The following is a 20,420-nucleotide window of genomic DNA, read 5'->3' on the forward strand; positions in this document are numbered from 1 at the left end:
TAAGTGCACTACAATAGGATTAAATTGATAATTCCGTCAGAAGGTGGAAAATAATTACGGAGAGAAAGAGTTAACAAACATCTATATCATCATCTTAACAAACATCTATATCATCATCTTAACAAACATCTATATCATCATCTTAACAAACATCTATATCATCATCTTAACAAACATCTATATCATCATCTTAACAAACATCTATATCATCATCCCTAACAACATCTATAACATCATTTCTAACAACGTCTATAACATCATCTCAAATAAACATCTATAACATCATCTCAAATAAACATCTATAACGACATCTGTAACATCCGGACAACATCTATTATGTATAGCCAATAAAAGCTACTTTATGTAGCCCTACTGACCTCAACACCTGACCTAATGAGTATATCAATAAGTGGGCTTTAGGAAATGACCTTCACTGCATTATAAATTCTGAAACTTTAAAAAAAAAAAAAGTTAATAATGAAACGAGGGGAGAGAAAAAAAAACAGGTTAATGAAAGTTGTTTCAATGAGCACGGGTGGCTTCCCTTTCACCACATTATCAGAAGTCTAAAAATGTTTACTTCTGTGACTTCATTATCAAACACAAGTTTCCCACAATACGGCTACTGTCTTGTGGAACATTCATCGGGTTTCTGTTTCTGGGGTTATAATTCCTTTGCTCTCGGGGACAGTCGGTAAGATTGGGTTGCCCGGTGCTGTAGCTTCAAGAAATTATCGCGCATTCTGAAACAGACGTGTTCTGGGTGTACACCTAATCGCGAGTGGGTGTGAGAACATAAAGACTGTGTGTTCGTGTGTTTGTGTGGTTCGTCAAGATCTAAAGATTGCGCCAAAGCGTAAGCCTACCGGTCCAGTGATTTCGAGTTTCTATTTCCCTACACCATAGCAGTAATCCAGAGACGATGGCGGCGACAGCTGATACAAGTGATAGGGTGCACAGAGGTCTTTTTGTCCAATGAGTTGCGAAAACATATGCACTAAGGGAATGATTTCAATTTTTTTATTAAGTAATTTTCGTCAAGTGATTCTAATTTGATGAGTTGTTTTGCTTACTCCAGTGATGAGAATGTATTATATTTTAAAAAAAATTGTACTTTACATCTAAATGTTAAAATGATAAAGATTAAACATCAATAACATCATCTCAAACAAACATCCATAACATCATCTCAAACAAACATCTATGGCATTATCTTAAAAAACATCAATAACATCATCTCAAACAAACATCCATAACATCACCTCAAACAAACATCTATGGCATTATCTTAAAAACATCAATAACATCATTTCAAACAATCATCAATAACATCATCTCAAACAAACATCAATAGCATCATCTCAAACAAACATCTATAGCATCATCTAAAATAAACATCTATAGCATTATCTCAAATAAACATCAATAACATCATCTCAAATAAACATCTATAGCATCATCTCAAATAAACATCTATAGCATCATCTCAAATAAACATCAATAACATCATCTCAAACAAACATCAATAACATCATCTCAAACAAACATCAATAGCATCATCTCAAACAAACATCTATAGCATTATCTTAACAAACATCAATAACATCATCTCAAACAAACATCAATTACATCATCTCAAACAAACACCAATAACATCTCAAACAAACATCAATAACATCACCTCAAACAAACATCAATAACATCATCTCAAGCAAAAATCAATTACATCTAAAACAAACATCAATAGCATCATCTCAAACAAACATCAATAGCATCATCTCAAACAAACATCAATAGCATCATCTCAAACAAACATCTATAGCATTATCTTAACAAACATCTATACCATCATTTAACATATCAGGCACTGTCTTCAAGTCTAAAGATCAAGGAAGATTGCAGTAGTTCACGTGACCATACAGTAGTAACTGTGATTTTGTTTTTTTTTTTTGTTTTTGTTGCGCCAGCAGGCAGCAGTCGTGTTTTTTCGTCTCTCGTTTTGGGGGATTTTTGTGTTGCTATATTCTAAAGCTAAGTGATCTTTCTTATACCATTAGATTTGTGTTGATTTCGTCTATAGATTGGTGTATTTAGTTCGATAGATTTAAGTCACGTTAATTAAATTTAATTAGTTTTTGTATTCATTTACTATCCTTTAGTTTAACAAGCATCTATATAAACAGTAACAGAGTGATACTCATAGCCCGAGGGATTGATGTGCTTGGTAAAACCGTGTACCGTGGCCACTACATAGCAGTCGGAGCGCAAACCTGTGTGTCATCAGTCCTAGTGTGTCAAATCACCGTACTGGAGTCATGGACGCTAATCTATTACGTCGCATAGGACGCACATGTGTGTTACTCAAATCACGACTAGACAGCGAGGTTTTCCGAAATATTTGTCGACTTGGCATCGGGCGTAAACTGCCGACAGTTCGTGGGTCTAGGGCTGGGCGTCTTATTCGCCTATGGTATAACCTACCGCAATTCAACTCAACAGATACATGTCACACAGTTTCCAGGACTCTTAACTGTGTTGTTAACCCCACCCCTACCCCTGTCATTTCTTCTACGACAGAGTTCAGCAGTTCCCTACTAAACTGTTTTATTAACCACCCCACCCCTATTGCTCCTCACACAACAGAGGTCAGATGTCCCCATCAAAAACCTATAATTCGGGATATTACTCCTCCGGTGTCTTCAAAATGTGCTACGCCTCTGGTGACTATATCCTCCAGTCTGCTTAAAATAATGCACCTCAACGCCCAGTCATGCAGTAACAAAACCCTTGAGCTTGCAGACACCATCACTGATGATAGCTAAGACATCGTTTTCCTTAGTGAGACATGGTTTAAAGAAGTTGGTGATGAGCCAAGAACCATTGAGCTAACGCCCCCAGGCTTTATTTTAAAGAGTCTACCTCGAAAAACAGGCAGCGGAGGGGGCTTAGCAATACTGTACAGAGATAGTCTAGCCAAGTATGTAACAATAAGACCTGAAAGCTCAACGTACACGACCTTTGAGATGTGCGAGTTTCGCCTTTCCCACCACAGTAGAACACTGACTTTTATTTTCCTGTACCGCCCACCACCAAGCAAGAGAAATAAACTGACAACAAAAGTTTTCATCGAAGAATTTCAAGACCTCCTTGACAGTCACATATCAACAAAAGATCTATTTGTCATAGGCGATGTGAACTTGCATTTTGACAGTGAAAATGAGACATACGCGATGTCGCTGAAAAATGCGCTAAAGGATCGCAACTTAGACCAACTGATAAATGTTCCGACACACGTCAAAGGCCATACTCTTGACTGGATTGTTACAAATGCAAGTGAGCTTGTAGCCAAACTCAATGTCTCAGACCGCGGCTTGTCAGATCATTTTCTCGTAAACTTTGAAATGCGCCTATCAAAAGCAAAAAGGCCAAAGAAAAACGTGACTTCCCGTAAACTTAAAGCCATAGATATTGCCTCCTTCAAAATGGACGTGACCTCTTTGCTGTTGCAACAGAGCAACACAGACGTTCTCAGCAATTACAATTCTTGCTTGAAAAAGTTGCTGGACAGCCATGCACCTCTTGTCACTCGTACAGTCTCAGTTAGGCCATCTGCACCCTGGTTGACGGAAGACGTAAAGACTGCCAAACTTATTCGCCGACGTGCCGAACGTACATTTCAAAAGACAGGTCTGACGATACATCGACAAATATACATACGAGAAAAAAACAAGGTTAACCGTATGATTAGAGACGCAAAAGCTAGTCATATTCGACAAAAAATCGAAAATTCTGATTCTTCAAAGGAGCTATTCAGGATCACCGCTGAAATGTTAGGGGGAGCAAATAACGAACGTTTGCCGTCATCTATTCCATTATCTGAACTTCCTGATTCCTTCAATAGATTCTTCATTGGGAAGATTGAGCAGATTAGAAATGACATGCCATCCCTCTCATCACAGCTTGACCACTCTCCAATTTTTTTAAAATACTCCTTTTTGCGAGTTTCAGCGTGTATCTGAAGATTATGTCAAAAGTACTATTTTGAAGATGCCAAATAAGTCATGTGACCTTGATCCCATTCCAACCTCCTTGCTCCTTGAATGTTTAGATGAGCTTGTACCTACAATTACCAACATTGTGAACTCTTCACTGACTTCAGGCATTGTACCACAGCAATTTAAGCATGCACTTGTCAGGCCCTTATTAAAGAAATCCAGTCTTGACCCGGAATGTCTAAAAAACTATCGCCCGGTTTCAAATCTTCCCTTCCTGTCAAAGCTTCTGGAGCGCATCGTGTTAGTGCAAATTCTTTCTCATCTTGAACAGTACTGTCTCTTGGAAGAATTTCAATCTGCATATAGGAAGTGCCGTAGCACAGAGACAGCAGTGGTCAGGGTACTAAACGACTTACTTCACAATTCCGACAAAGGCCACATATCAATTCTTTCTATGCTGGACTTGTCCGCAGCCTTTGATACGCTAGACCATGAAATTATGATGGCCAGATTCTCTGCAACTTTTGGTTTAGCAGGAGTCGTCCTAAAGTGGCTTGGATCCTACCTGACGGAACGCACCCAAAGTGTCGTTGTTAGCGGGACGGAATCAACAAGCTTACTTTTGAAGTACGGAGTACCCCAAGGATCAGTTCTAGGCCCAGTACTGTTCACTATGTACACATATCCACTCAGCGGTGTCATACGGCCAACCGGCATCTTATACCATTTCTTTGCCGATGACTCACAGTTATACGATTCATCAGTACCCTCAGAGGTGTCCCATCTGGCAGAGAATATCAGTGGTACCGTTGCAAGGGTGAGCGATTGGATGGTTGAAAATAAACTCAAGATGAACGAAGACAAGACAGAAATAATTAAGATTGGCACTAGGAACAATGTCTCAAAAGTTGAAAGCACAGATTCTCTCTTTATCTCGAACTGCCATGTTCCTTTTGTCCATGTAGTGCGGAATCTTGGAGTTTTCTTCGACTCAACACTATCTTTCGACCCACACATAAATCAGCTCTGCAAAGGTCTTTATCTGCAGCTGCGCAGATTAGGCCAGATCCGACCATATTTAACAACGGAGTCAACAAAAACGCTAGCTGTGGCATTCATACTCTCCCGCCTTGACTACTGCAACGCCGTGCTAGCAGGTATACCTGATGACAAAATAGCCAAGCTGCAACGTATACAGAACAACGCCGCTCGAATAGTCCTTAAAAAAACTAGACAAGATTCTGCTACTACGCTCTTGCGCACGCTCCATTGGCTTCCCGTGAAAGCGAGAATCGATTACAAGGTCGCCACACTTTGTCATCAGTGTATATATAACAATGAGATGCCCTTGTACCTTAGCGAACTGATTACTCCATATGTCCCCCAGAGAACCCTGCGCTCAATGGACTCAACGCTTTTAGTAGTGCCACGTTTCTCCCTCAAAAGCTACGGTCTGCGTGCTTTTTCAGTTCACGGACCAAAGGTTTGGAACTCACTCCCCATTGATCTCAGACAGACAACATGCTATACCACTTTTAAGAAGAACATTAAGACCTACTTGTTTAAAACTTTTTTAGATTAACTGTTATTTCGGCAGTTGTGTTTATGTTTGTAATGTTGTTACAGCGCCTTGAGCCTACATTTTGTTTGTTAACAGCGCTTTATAAATAAAATTATTATTATTATTATTATCTACAGAGTTCGCCACGTAGAGTCCGAACCCTTTCCTTCCGGTGATCCGTTTAGTTCTTTCGACTGTCTACAGCTGTATTCAGCAGTTGCTTTCACTTTAGTTTTCAATATGTTTTCTACAGTTTATGCAAGAGAACTTCAGCTGCCCATTTCTGAAGCCATTGGCTTCTCGGCGCCGATCTTTGCTACTTAATTAGATATAAAATAACTTGTTGACAATTTTTAACGCAAAGTTGTTGGTCTCGCTGACGTATTCCTTTGTGAGTGTCCAATGAAGTGTCTGGCCATCAGATTTTGACCAAAAGGAAAGGATTATGGGGATTATTTCCAGAATAAACAAAAAAAAAATAGGGAGTGGAGAACAACCTGAATTCAAACTTGCGGCACACGCCTCTCGTGCGACTTGCTAACCACTCTGCTAGTGAGATACTTATGACTAGAGAAGAATGCATACTTATATAAGCCAAGAATGAGAGATTAATCGAAGGTCCGAAGTACTTTTTGCAGGTCTGAGTGTGAGTGTCTGAGCAGATTGCTCCTGGTGGTCTGTGTAGCCTCTGAATTTCAGACATTACTTCAGAAGTGAAGTCCTAGCACAAACCTCTAGCTGCACTATAATGGATGGAAGCGGTCGGCAAAGTCGGATTTGAAGAAGGGCAAGAGAGAGGCAACTACCTCGGGGGGTTCCACAAGAGAGGGGCAACTGCCCGGGGGATTCCACAAGAGAGGGGCAACTGCCCGGGGATTTCACAAAGGAGGTTTCCCGATAATAATGATTTTTTGATTTCGATTAACTCTGGGAGCTAGATTTCAAAAATCATCAAATTTTTTGTCGAAAATATCAGTCGTTAACGCGGAAATTTAGTTTTTAATAAATTGTATTTGGCTTCAAACAACTACATTCTTTGCTGAAATAATTTTATTCATTTCAAATAATTTTTCCGTCAAGTCTTTAGAAAAAAAAATGTTTTGTTCGGAAAATAATTAGGGCCCTCCAGACCTTTCGGTTAAATGTAAGGTCTTGGGACTTTTGTAAGGACATTTCGAAACGCGTATCACACAGAAAGACAGCCATCAGAATGTGAAAATTGGATTGTTCGTTGGTATGCAGATAAGGCAATTCTGACGTCTAAAAAAAAAGTGAGATGGATAAATTAAAATGAAAAAAAAACAACAACCTCACAATTAGACAAATTTAATTTTATTTCCAATAAACTAACTAGCAAAATATCAGTATTCTCTTGACTCTACAGTCACTGTCAGCACCTGGAGTCTAGGTCAACACCTGCACTCAGCAACGGCAATGCTATTCACGTTGATTCGATTGAGCAGCGTAATATTACATTCAATTATGGGGTGAGTTTCCTAACAGAAGCAAGCTTCCTATACACTTTTATGTTTCCTAATTGAAAAAAAAAACTATAGGTAAACAGAATATCTTCTCTTTAATTAAAGTCACGTTGTATTCGTTTCCAGCATCGGATATTTTGTTTCTAATTAATATAGATAATAGAAAACTCCATTAAACCTGCACTACATATGCTGTGCATTGCTAAAAGGTTGTCTTTTTCATCTGTGCATATTTGAAAAAAAAAAGCCGCCATTGTTGTCCATAGCAACTAGACAATGCGAGTTATCTTTTCTTGGTTTTCCTGTGGTTTCCTGTTGTTGTTCTTTTATGCTACAGTTAAATAAATCTTTATTATTATAATTATTATTCTGATAATTATTTGTAGCTTTACCATTATTATTATAACTGAAAGGGCTTGGTGGCTGAGTGGTAGAGGGCTTGCTTTCTGAATGATGGGTCTCGGGATCGAATCCCGGAGCTGAAATCAGTTTGGACAAAATAAAGACGGTTGGATAACCGTTGGCCACAGAATTAGATGACAGTTAAACATCTACAGGTGAGCGATAACCATATATCATAAACTGGAAAGTGTACGTACACATCAGAAACCACAGGCAGAGATATTGACAACCAAATGACCACTCCAGCCAAACTGGACAGTATGAATTTTCTCCCCCCTCAAAGAGCAATCTACAATCTTCCAACTAAGAACAGGACACACGCTTTTAAATTATCACCCCTAACAGAATAAATCCGCCTCACCCGCCCCCTCTGTAGACACTGCGCCCACCCCTTACGAAACTATGAATCATATCCTATTTGAATGTCCCATTGTAGGCAAACCCACCACAGCCCTTCATAACCAACACACTGCGCCCTTTACGGCAGTGATGAACAACTGATTAAAAAAAACAACTGCACACTATTTTTTCCTTGGCACATTTTGCAAAAGAACCAGCAGCTCAGCAGCAAAAAAACCGTCTCAAAAGAAGAACACACAAAATATGTACACAACTTATTTTATCTTATATAATACAGACGTTACTTCAAAAAAGAAGATGATTACGTCCTACGCGTCATGCATCTAGTCATGCATATTAACCAATGACTTAAATTCTGCCAAGTCACTGGTTTTCCTGGCTAGTTCAAGCAACCAATTCCATGCTCTAATAGCACTAGGGAAGAAGGAGTATTTGTACAAATTTGTCCTAGCATATGGGACGTGGCATGTGCCTTTATCTTTGTGTCTTTCTGAGTATTTTATTAAATTTTGTTTTTGTATTTGAAGATTATGGTTCAGTGTTTTATGTATAATTGCTACTTTACATTTGAGTCTTCTGTCCTGAAGACTTTCTAAATTTATTGATATTACTAAAGGTGTTACTCTAGTCAAATGTGAATATTCGTTTGTTATGAATCTCACTGCTCTATTTTGTGTCTGTTCCAATTTCTTAATGTTTTCTTGAGTTGAGGGGTCCCAAACAGAGGATGCATATTCTATTATTGGCTTAACCAAGGTTAAATAGCAATTTAGTTTTATGTTTTTATTTGATTTATAGAAATTTCTTTTAATAAACTCGAATGCTTTGCTTGATTTTTTTACACGACGTCTGACGAATGTCCGTACATAACGCCTCACAAGTATTCTTCAACTATATAAAGCAACCCTGTAATAGTCCTCAACATGTATTTCATCCTACACAACAATACTGTGTTTCTATTTGAATCTTTTAGCGCAATGTCAACTTTAAAATTTTAAAAAATATCCCATAATGCTCTGAAAAAAAAAAAAAGACCTAATTCTCATGACGAAAGGACGATGACATTTTCCGCCCAGATTAAGGGCATTGTTGTCCATAACAACGAGACAATGCGAGTTCATGGCTTAACTCCCTTTAAGCAACTCTTTTAAAAATAAATGTCGAAATACTGTAATCACTAAACAAAAGCCGACCAGGGGTTTGTTTGTTTGTTTCTCTAGTACCGGTAATAAGAAGCTTCTAGATAAATATTGGTTGTCGTGGAAACAGCGGAACAAATGTTTCATGGGAAGTGTCTAGAAGATTTTCTCAGCAGAACGTCTTTGATTTTTTACAAAACTTATATCAACTCTGTCTGCTTGTCTGTTTGTCTGTCTGGTACTATTTTTTTTACAAGTTTTTTTCTCCCACATCCGTTCCCGAATCAAGTCCAAACGTTAAACAATTATTTATTGTACCTAACAAAAGATGAATCAAATTTTTTTAAAGTAACCAGTTATCTAATTATTTATTGGTAATTAATTGTGTTTTTTTTTTGTTTGGTATCGAAAAAGGGAAACAAATGCTACTTATTGAGATATATTGCTGTATATGTGAAGCTATTCCCCGTATAACATTTTCTACACGTTTTTTTTCCCCACTTCTCATTCTCAGATCAACTTACAATTTTGTACAACTTTTCATAGTCATTGACAATACATGAATCAAGGAAAAATTAACCAATTAGTTTTTTCAATCTATGGTAACTAATTAGCTTTGTATTATATAGAAAAAAAATCTTATTACTATAGTATTTAAATATATGGCAGTGATTTAGCTGTTCTTCCCACTTGATCAGCTTTGTTTTTTTTGTTTTATTTTTAAAGATTTATCGTGTTGTAAGAAAAAAAAAGAAATATATTTATCAGTGCCCAGAGAAGTAAGTAAATCTTGTTTGAAGCTTGGCTAGAGAGCGACAATAAATCTGAAATGTTCACTATTTATAGTCAAGCCTAAGACCAAGGCCGGCCTTGCGTGTAAGCAAACTAGGCGGCCTCATTGGGCCTCCGATTAGTGTGGGCCTTGCACAGCACTCAAAGAAATAAATTTTTTAGAGAAACAAAATTACGAAACGTGGATCAGACCTCAAACATAGCAGAACTCTGTGTCTATTATCCTAGCTCTACATCTCTACTTAGATATAAGAAATGTGCTCATATTCGATCACGAAAGAGGAGCTATAGATAGATAAGAGATAGAAGTCTGTGCTATGATTCAAAGCTTATTGACAAATGTTTAGATCCACTTGTTAGACTGCATATGCTAGAAGAATAATGTGTCTTTCCTTTTGGTGACATGTCGAAACGTTATTTCTGGTCTGGTGGTCATGAATCGCCCATGAAGCCCATTCGTGCTATTGGGGCTATATGAATTTAATTTATTTGTTGATTTAGATATAGATGCAGGATGGTTTATAATTCATTGCGTATTTTTCTGTCTTAATTTTTGTTTTCATCTGGCGGCCACCCTAATCACTTCGTCTAGGGCCTTCCTGTTCGCTAGGGCCTCCAATTACCTTAAGGCCGGCCCCGCTAAAAACAAAGTCAGGAGATTATTAAATGAGTTAAACCCAAGTCTCATCTTAACCTTAAGGCTGCCTGGTCGTAAGTAAGCTCTTCGTTCTGCTTTCACGATGGTCTTAAGTTTGAATCCCGTCCACTTCCATCCCCAAGTTTAGACTAGGTCGTAATGAGCTCTTCATTACAGAAGATTCATGTGTAACATAAATAAGAAAACAAACTATTCCATTTTGAATTATTTCAAGTTGATCAATCACTGGTCAAGACATGGGTGAATAATAATTGATGTACAACAGAATCAAACTAGGTCCTGGTTTATTAGAACTGCTTGTTTGGGGCTATTGAGAATTCCATAAGTTCTAGAAAGTTCCCAAAATGTCATAACTATTAAGAGTGCGATTGTTACATGACATCAGTTTTAGACTCCAGAAGACTATCAGCACTCTCCAGATTTTTTTCTACACCATAGAGAAAAATTAAACCCAACGTTACCTAGATCCATTTTAAACAAATTCAACGACCAAAAGCAAGAAAATCCCCGACAGCTGATTAATTATTAATACATTAGAGACATTCCGTTGTCAGGAAATCAGTTGAAACATCCCCCCCTCCTGGGGGCTGGCCTCCCCCTTTGGAATACGAAGTGAGCGAATTATAGAGTTGAGTGAGTGCCTTGGACTACATTGAGGACTCTCGCGTCTCTTGTCGTCTGCTAGCTTTAGACATTGTTGTTTTTAGATATAAAGATTATTACGTCCTAGCCTGAACCTCCCGCGGGGCGGTAGGGGGTGGAGGCGGGCAGGGTTCAAACCTGTGACAACCGCCTGAAGCGCATACCTGTTCAATGCCTTATTTAGACTTGAAAACTTTAAAGAACACGCGGTCTTTAGGGCAGATAATGTAAAGGTCATCTGTTTCTTTGGCCCACGGTTAACGAGGATGTCATGTGGCCAGCACAACGACCAAACGCCTTTACTTTTCCCCAACTAAAGCCAGGTACCCATTAGAGCTTGGTGGACTCAGAGGCTCCATAAGGATCCCGAAATTAAAATGTCCAGTCTTCACCAGGATTCGAAAGGATCCCCAGTTAGGAAGCCATGCGCTTTATCACTCAGCCACCGAGCCTCTTTTTGAGAAAGGCGCCGTTGATAAGTCCAGATATTATATATCAGTGCTCATTATTTCTTGGCGGCTCTAAGCTAATGTTTGTGTTGCCTTTTGGTAAATCCGACCCTGTATATTACACGCCGCCACCCGTCTTCTGATTCGTCCTCTTGATTTGTTCAACTAAATAATGAAAATTACACTACAAGATTCTAGAAATTTTATCTTACAGTACTAAAAAAAAGTATTATTTAATGCTTTTGGTCAGTGATGCCCAAAATACGGCCCGCGGGCCACATCCGGCCCGCAACAAGCTTTTACCCAGCCCGCCTCACTTTTTCACTGATGGATTGGTACCACGACCTTTAAAATTCTTTGCTTTTATGAAAGAGAATTAAGAATCCACCAGAACCTTTGATCGAATTTTACTTTTTTATTTGTGAAACATTATAATAAGTCACACATTTTTTTTTGAAGACATCTGGCTGTTTCAAAAATACAACATATAGATCTAGAAACAGCAATGGTGGCATTTTTGGTTTGAGCCTCGAATAAAAGATATTGAAACTACGCCTAGAGATTGGAGTATCCATGGGAATATTTACCAAAAAGAGAGAAAATGGATTAGAGCTACACTGTTGCTTACAATTTAAACAGAAACGAAGCCATTTTTCGAATAAAAAATAGATTAAAGATAAACCTGAAATATCAATGTTATCAATGTAAGTACTAGATCCACGGGTTTCAATTAAAATAGTTTCAGAACAATTTCATTTTTTATTTTTTTTTTACCTTTTTTTTTGATCATGTGGCCCGCGACACGAGTGTCGGAAATTAAAATGGCCCGCAGGTCGAATTAGGATGGGCATCACTGCTTTAGGTTATCAATACTTTTGTATTCTGTACACCGTCAGCACCTTTTATAAAAATTACTTATAAAAGTGAAATGTCCTGTTTATGTAGGTTTTGTATTTCACATCGGTGTTCGCAAGGACAGTAGAGAGGGACTTCTTGTGGTCCGACAATTACGCTGGGGAGGGCACGTATCCCGTATGGGGGACGAACGTATGCCAAAGGCAGTCTTTTTTGGTGAGCTAAAATGTGGTCGACGTAACAGATGTGCCCCACAGAAACGCTTCAAAGACCAGCTTAGGCGCCAACTTGCCTTAGCTGACATAGAAGGGAGCACCTGGTTGCATGCGGCCCCAGAACGAGAAAGCTGGAGGTCACTCACAAAGGCCGCGGATACTCATTTGAGACCAAAAGAAAGGACAGACGCAGACGGCGAAAGGAAAATCTAAATCGACCACCTGCAGACAATGGTTATGCTTGCCCTGGGTGTGGCAAAATATGCAGGTCACAGTTGGGGTTGCGCAGCCACAGGAAATACTGCATTCGTAGGTTTATTACGTTCTCGAAGACAAGCCTTATTATTATTATTTCATATCGAGTTCTCCTTTGGTGGTTTTGTCTGCGTTTGATTTGACAAATTATATAGGCCGCAGCTGGGTCTGCGCAGCCTTATAAAAATACTGCACTCTTTCTCAATGTTCAGACTCAAAGAGACAATGTACTATTGTGTCTTCGTTAATTCTATTTCGTAATCACATTAATAATAATAATAATAATAATAATAATAATAATCTTTATTATCCGTAAGGAAATTTGTCTTACAATGTGTGCATTACACCAAACAAAAAACATTATAACTATAAGAAACCAAAGTGTACATTCACACCAGACTCACTCATAATTTACATGTGACAAAGTTTATACCAGATTGTTCTTATTTAATGATTTGATTGCCAGGGGAACAAAAGAGTGTTTGTGTCTGTTTGTCTTTGCTATCGGTGTCTTGTATCTCTTTTGTGATGGTAAAATCACAAAATCCTGACACAAAGGGTGATTCTTTATTTCGAGGATCTTGTTAGCTTTTTTATAGATGTTTGTCTCAAACAACTGCCCGAATGGGGTTTGTTTTTTGCCAATGATTTTGCCAGCAGCATTTAGGATTCTATTAAGTTTATTTTTATTTTTAATGCTCAGATTGCCATACCAGGCAGTGATATTGAAACTTAAAATATTGCAGATGTGAGCGTGATAAAACATAGCCAAGGCCTTTTCGCTAACATTAAACGAGGACAGTTTTCTTAGTAGTCGTAATCTTTGCTGCCCTTTTTTGCTGATATAATCAGTATTTGCAGTAAAATTTAGTTTATTGTCTAGGATAGTACCAAGGTATTTAAAGGTTTGCACAATTTCAATAGTCTCTCCAGCTACAGAAACAATATCATTTCCCTTCTTGTCCCTACGAAAATCGATTATCATTTCTTTGGTTTTTTTTACATTTAATAATAAAAAATTATCTTTACAGTATTCCTCAATGTGTTCTAGTTCTTTGAAATACTCATTTACGTCTGAGCTCTCTGAGAACAGGGCAAGAAGAGCCGCATCATCAGCGAATTTTGTGAAGGAGCAACAATAACTATCGGATTGAAAATCATTGGTGTACAAAATGAACCACAATGGCGATGTTACAGCCCCCTGGGGCGCCCCTGTGTTAACTATGCGTTCATTAGATATAACATTGTTTACCCTAACCCTCTGAGCTCTCTGGGTCAAAAATTCATTAGCCCATAGTATTATGTATGGACTAATCTGCAACGCTTTCATCTTTTCAATGAGTAAATGAAGTTGTATAGTGTTAAAAGCTGATGAGAAATCCATAAAGAGCAATCTTACATAAGTGTTCGGTAAGTCCAGATGTTTGTAGACACAGTTTAAAATATTTAGGATGGCATCGTCTACACCTTTACCCTTTTGGTAAGCAAATTGTAAAGGGTCTAACTTATTACAAAGATCATTCAGAAGAAACATTTTAACCAATTTTTCTAAACATTTAGACACAATGGAAGTAAGTGAAACAGGTCTATAGTCATTCATTTCCTTCGGTTTGGAAACCTTTGGCACAGGTACAATTATAGATGACTTCCACACAGGTGGTATCTCATGGTTTAGTAATGAAGTAGAAAAAATATCTTGGAAAGGTTCAGCTAGTTGTTCAGCACATTCTTTTAAGATTCGCCCTTTTATTCCATCAGGCCCACCAGCTTTCATTGGGTTGACGTTTTTGAAAATGTTACAAACTTGCTCTTTAGTAATCGCTAATTCTAAGCAGTTGTTAACATTGACATCCTCAAGGGCTTTGAGTCTTAGATAATTAAAATCTTTCGTGTCGAAGCGACAATAGAAATCATTTAACTCGTTGGCCAATGTTTTTTCGTCTCTTGTAGCAAGAAGAATGTAAATCATGAAATCAAGTTAGACCACTTCCGTTATCATCGTAAACTTGCAACAACAACAGATGGCAAGGCTTGCTGCCAACTAAGAGAGAACATGACACATAAGTAGCTTGCACTCACCGCGCCTTCTCGCATCCGCCATATTTTTTTCCCCTTGTCGTCTGCTGAGAACAATGACAGCGTTCATGCACTTCAGTGTCTGCACCTTGAATATATATTATTGTACCAACGTTATCGTAAGCCAGAATAGAATGACTCTTATGAGCCTGTGACCTCTCCCACGCCAGGGTTAATTAATTCCAACTTTTCTAATCTCTATGTGGAATCCGTTGAAAGTGTTGTTTTTATTTTTTCTACTTTCAATATAAACATTAAAAAGAAAGTTCTAGCAATACTTATTTCGTATTTGTGTATTTTTTCATCCTCCTACGCAAATAAAAAGACTTGAGTCATGAATTATGTCAAGATAGTAGGATTTTTATAAGCATTGCCGTGAATCATGTCAGAATCTCGGATTTCGGAAGTCTCCTTTTTACTGATGTACACGATAAAACTTTATCATTGTCTTTGGTTTGGATTGTCTGTTTGAATTCAGGAGCGGTTATCTTATTTTCTAAACAGAAGCCAGGATTATTAGAAACAAACACGTAGATGAAAAAGGGTCAAGGAGTCCGGCAAAAGGAGGACATGTCCTCCCTTTTTTTTTTTGTCTTTCGTCTGGCTGGGTTTGGCCTAATGTGTGAGAATGTCCGGCAACATTTACTGCAATGTCATAATATCCAGCCATCCAATATTTTGTCTCCTACCTTCTCGTAGACACTCAAAGACGTTTGTGTGAACTTCTTCTTTTTTTTTTTTTTTTTTTACTCAGAGCTCTTCCATGTATGCGAACATTTTTTTTTGACCATTCGCTTTCAATGGTCGGTGCGCTAAGTCTACAACATGGAGAGTAAGCATTGTATAAGAAATATCGCAACATGTGGGCAGTTTAGGCCAATAGCTCGCTGCCACATTACAGGTCGTGACGCAGAAGAATGTGAAAAACATGTCCATTTCCATGGCTGCTAAAATTGCATATAGAAATTAAAGATTTACTGGCGTATCTCATCAATTAAATTCTCTTTTTTATCTATTCTTCCTTTGTAAGATGTTGTCCTTCTTTCTGTCCTCATTGTTATTGTGAAGTTTTCCAGTAACCCTAGTTACACATGAAGTTGTCCTGTAACCCTAGTTACACATATAGAAATTGTTTTAAAAAGTTTCAATCAACTAGATTTATAACGATGAATATGCGTCATCTCTCTCTCTCTCTCTCTTTCTCTCATTCTTATTTATCTATCTGTCTAAATATGTAGGGTTTTGTCCCTTAGATAATTGTATACGTTATTTTCCCACACCCATTCTCGGATCAAGTTGAAACATTTATCAACTTGCTTGACAAAACATAAATCAATTAAAATATTAACCAATTAGTTAATTGATTATTGGTAATTAATTGTTTTGTTTGATGGTTGATAGTAATAGTTGTAAGTGCGGAGTTCTTTCCCTTAGATAAGTTTTGTTGTTGTTTTTTTTAAAAAGGATTTTCTATATTTAGCTTGGTTAAAATGGTCTTACTCGTATTTCGTTTTGTTGTCTGATGTAACAGAAGATGGCATTTGTTTCATTATCATGAGTTCATCATCTCTGTATTCATTAATCCAATCATCTGACGTCCTTTAGTCCTAGATATACTAAACATAAACAACTATCAATCAAACACACACAGAGGCGTAGACGTGACGAGACAGACAAAACAAACTGAGATCATTCATTTCGCTGTGTTGTATAAAATTCGAATAAACGAAATCTTGATTCTTTTTAGTATTTCAGATGTATCGAATGTTATTACAGTTTTATTTAAATGGTCTGGCACTGACTTTTTAGTAAATATCTCCAACATATCCATTTCTAAGCATAGTACAGTCAAAGGAAACTAATAATTGACTCGGAGATCTTACCTTATCTTATATAATACAGATGTTACTTCAAAGAAAAGAAGATGATTACGTCCTACGCGTCATGCATTCAGTCATGCATATTAACCAATGACTTAAATTCTGCCAAGTCACTGGTTTTCCTGGCTGGCTCAGGTAACCCATTCCATGCTCTAATAGCACTAGAGAAGAAGGAGCATTTGTACAAATTTGTCCTAGCATATGGGACGAGGAATGTGCCTTTATCTTTGTGTCTTTCTGAGTATTTTATTAAATTTTGTTTTTGTATTTGAAGATTATAGTTCAGTGTTTTATGTATTATTGCTACTTTACTTTTGAGTCTTCTATCCTGAAGGCTTTCTAAATTTAGTGATTTTACTAAAGGTGTTACTCTAGTCAAATGTGAATATTCGTTTGTTATGAATCTCACTGCTCTATTTTGTGTCTGTTCCAGTTTCTTAATGTTTTCTGGATGGCCCAAACAATGCACTATAACCTGAGGCTCTCTCTCTGTTTCTTTCTTTCACCGGATCTAAATTTGACTCTTTAGCTCGCTCACTAATTATATTTCTTTTTTTTTTTTCTTTTCTCTCTCGCTCTTTCTCTATTTCTCTCTTTTCTCCACTCACAGTTCTCTCTCATTTATTTGACCACTTCTCTTATTCTCTGATAAACTTTTAGTGATTCACTTTCGTACGTTGTGTTTTCTCTCGCTTTGTTTTCCTTTTTAAAGTTTAGTCTCTCACTGATTCCCTCTTGGCCTTACCATTCACGTTTCTTATTTATACTTCTCTATTATTCTCTCTCTCCACCTCTCTCTTTTTCTCTTCTCTTCTCTCTCTCTCTCCCTCGATCACATTATAATTCACTTTGTATCTTTCTCTCCATCTCTTTCTAATTTACTAATTTACCCTTTTTCTCTCTCTTTATCTCTTTCTTTCTCTCTTTTTCTTTCTTTTCTCTCTCTCTCTCTCTCTCTCTATAACTTTCTTTTTTTCTCACCCTCTTTCTCTCTCTCTCTCTTTATTTTTTTCTCTCTCTCTGTCCTCTTTTTCTCTACCTTTCTCTCTCTTTCTCTCTCTCTGTCCTCTTTCTCTCTCTTTCTTTTTTCTCTCTCTTTCTCTCTTTCTCTCTTTCTTTCTCACTCTTCCTCTTTCTCTTTTTTTCAATCTTTTTCTCTCTCTCAGTCTCTACATTAATGTGTATCTCTGCTGCTTTTTTTTCCCCTTCACCCTGTTTCAGACACTAATATACACACACAAATAAACACACAAACACGCACCCACAGAGTGATACAAACGTCCCCATGCTCGAGTATCGCCTCTAAAGATTGAAATCTTTAAAACGAAAAACCATAATAACAGAAAAAAAAGAGAAATACAACTCGCCATTCATAAGTTCTCCCCAGACGTATCCCACAATCCTTCAACCCACAATCCACTCTCGCGTCTGCTTCGCGCGTGCCATATCGCCGCCCGCGCGCGTGTCGGCGTGAAAAAACGAAGAAAAACTCCAACTTGATGGAATCTCCTCACAAATGTAAAACCCTGTCTCCGTCACAGTAATAGCTTTTCGAATTTTATATCAAATTTAAAAGTACTTTTCGCTCAGCGAACATCGTACTTTCTCATCAAAAATTAATTTCTGAAGTCATTCCAATGTGTCTTTTACTTAATTCCCCTAAAACTATTTCGTTGTTTTTTATTTATTTTCATTTCGAAAATCTAATTTAAATATATAGTGAACCTGAAGTGGTAGTTTAAAAAACAGGTCATTGATTGCTTGCATAATTCTTGCCCTAAACATCACTCGTGGTGCTTTCTACTGCTGGATATAGTGATCACAGTCGAGTGACTTGAACGAATGGAAGTGATACGGATCAACTTGCTTTGATTTTATCTGACCAGATCCCAAGCTAAATTAGTGAGTACTCATGCTTGTTGTTATCAGCTTATGTTCGAATACATTTATGTCTCGAGCCTTAATGATAGGCTAAATGTTTCATTTTTTTAATTAATTTTTTTTACGGTCTCATCAATGTTTAAGTATTCTTTACATTAAATATTTAGATTAAATTGTACGCGTGCATTAAAAGATAAAGAAATAATTTTGTATCAAGATATCTTCCGTATCTCTATTTATATCCCATACTTTTTTAAGTTTAATGGAGATTTTCACGATAAATTAAACAATGTCAAAGACGCTTAATTAAATTTTAATGTTGCCAACTAAAAAACAGAAAGAAAAGAAGAAGCTATAATTCTAACAATATCTCAATGCGTTGCCCAATGTGCAGCCGAACCTTTCGGGCTCACATAGGTCTCACCAGCCACATAAAGAGGCATAAAACCCTAGTGCAAAGCCCTCAGCTCACTGGATGACAAAAGTGATCATCCATCGAACCACGATGTACGAACTATACATAGTATAAACCTTTATAAACTAAGGGATTGAAAAGTGTTAAATAGTAAGGCAACTTAACACGTCTGCCATTGAAGGATACCGGAGTCTTCCAAGCATGACTGAGATCGCTCCAATCGAGACCATCGAAAAAAAAAAGACCTGAACACTGACCCGCAACGTCAAAACCTGTGGGCAGTTTAGACCAATAGCTCGTTGCCACGTCGTACTGAACTGTGAAGTGGCAACGGGCTATTGGTCTAAACTTCCCACAGGTTGTGACGTTGCAGGTCAGTGTTGAGGCCTTCATTAACGAATGGCCTCGGTCCAACAGCCCCCCCCCCCTAGTGACGTACCATCGTATTGAAATGTTTTCTACAATACAGTAGTTTTTTAAAGACGCATCTCGTGAATACAGCATCAGTGTATGATTAATTAACGCCTTCACTTAATGTAGAATTTAATGTTGTAAACATTGGCTGACCGTTTCCGTATGTGCGTTGGACTGTCGTCCGGTCGTCTCGATACCCTGCACGCTGCAATCCCCCGTCTTCCTGCGGCAAGCTTGGACTTTAATTAGATTTTCGTCAACTCTGAAGGAACACCCGAAACATGTAAAGCCTTTGACAATCAATTTTAATGTGATTTTTACTTGATTAATGTTCAAATTTAGAATGAAAACTAACTAATCAGCAACACAGTTTGAGAAACGCTGCCCTAATCCAAATAAAAAAGTAAATTTTCTTCCACCAGATCCTCAGAGCTTTCTTCTTTCATCTCTCTAGCCGAATCCACACTTTAACTAGATCTTGATAGCGTTGTGTGCTGATAGACACCTATATACTTGGTAGATCTAGATTTATATCGGTAATGTCATGTCTAGTGAACGGTCATTTTAATATAGAGATGTCGGGGATTTGAGAATACGAGAGAAGTAAATCTAGAGAAACTACATTATCAAAAAGTAATAACATTTAATGAAAAAAAAACATCTTATAATTTATGTTCTAAAAAAATTAAAAAATTCATCTCTTAATTTTCATTGAAAAGAAAACAAACCAGAAAAGTATTAAAAATGTTTTTTAAAAACAAAAACCTTAGCTAAAAGTAAGAACTCTCAATTTTGTAGAAGTTATTTCCATTAATCATTATCAAAATTTAAAAAAAAAAACTAATTGACTAATTGGTTAATTTTTCAATTGATTTATGTTTTGTTAGATGCAATAAATAGATGTTTCAATTTCAACTAAATTTCCCAGGTGCGGGAGAAATAACGTGTAT

The 20,420-nt window shown here is 37.4% G+C and overlaps 2 protein-coding genes across 2 annotated transcripts in view; both read left to right on the forward strand.

Annotated features, from left to right (window-relative positions):
* The window catches only part of LOC106067993 (2-iminobutanoate/2-iminopropanoate deaminase-like), a 434,175-nt gene that overhangs the window by 159,820 nt on the left and 253,935 nt on the right, over positions 1-20,420 (forward strand). The gene's annotated exons all lie outside the window — the stretch shown is intronic.
* The window catches only part of LOC106051188 (G-protein coupled receptor 54-like), a 145,729-nt gene continuing 143,580 nt past the window's right edge, over positions 18,272-20,420 (forward strand). Inside the window, exon 1 of the mRNA XM_056030631.1 lies at positions 18,272-18,662. The gene's annotated coding sequence lies outside the window, so the exon portion shown is untranslated. The remainder of the gene's footprint in view (positions 18,663-20,420) is intronic.

Source organism: Biomphalaria glabrata, chromosome 5 (genome assembly GCF_947242115.1).
Source record: "Biomphalaria glabrata chromosome 5, xgBioGlab47.1, whole genome shotgun sequence".
NCBI lineage: Eukaryota > Metazoa > Mollusca > Gastropoda > Planorbidae > Biomphalaria > Biomphalaria glabrata.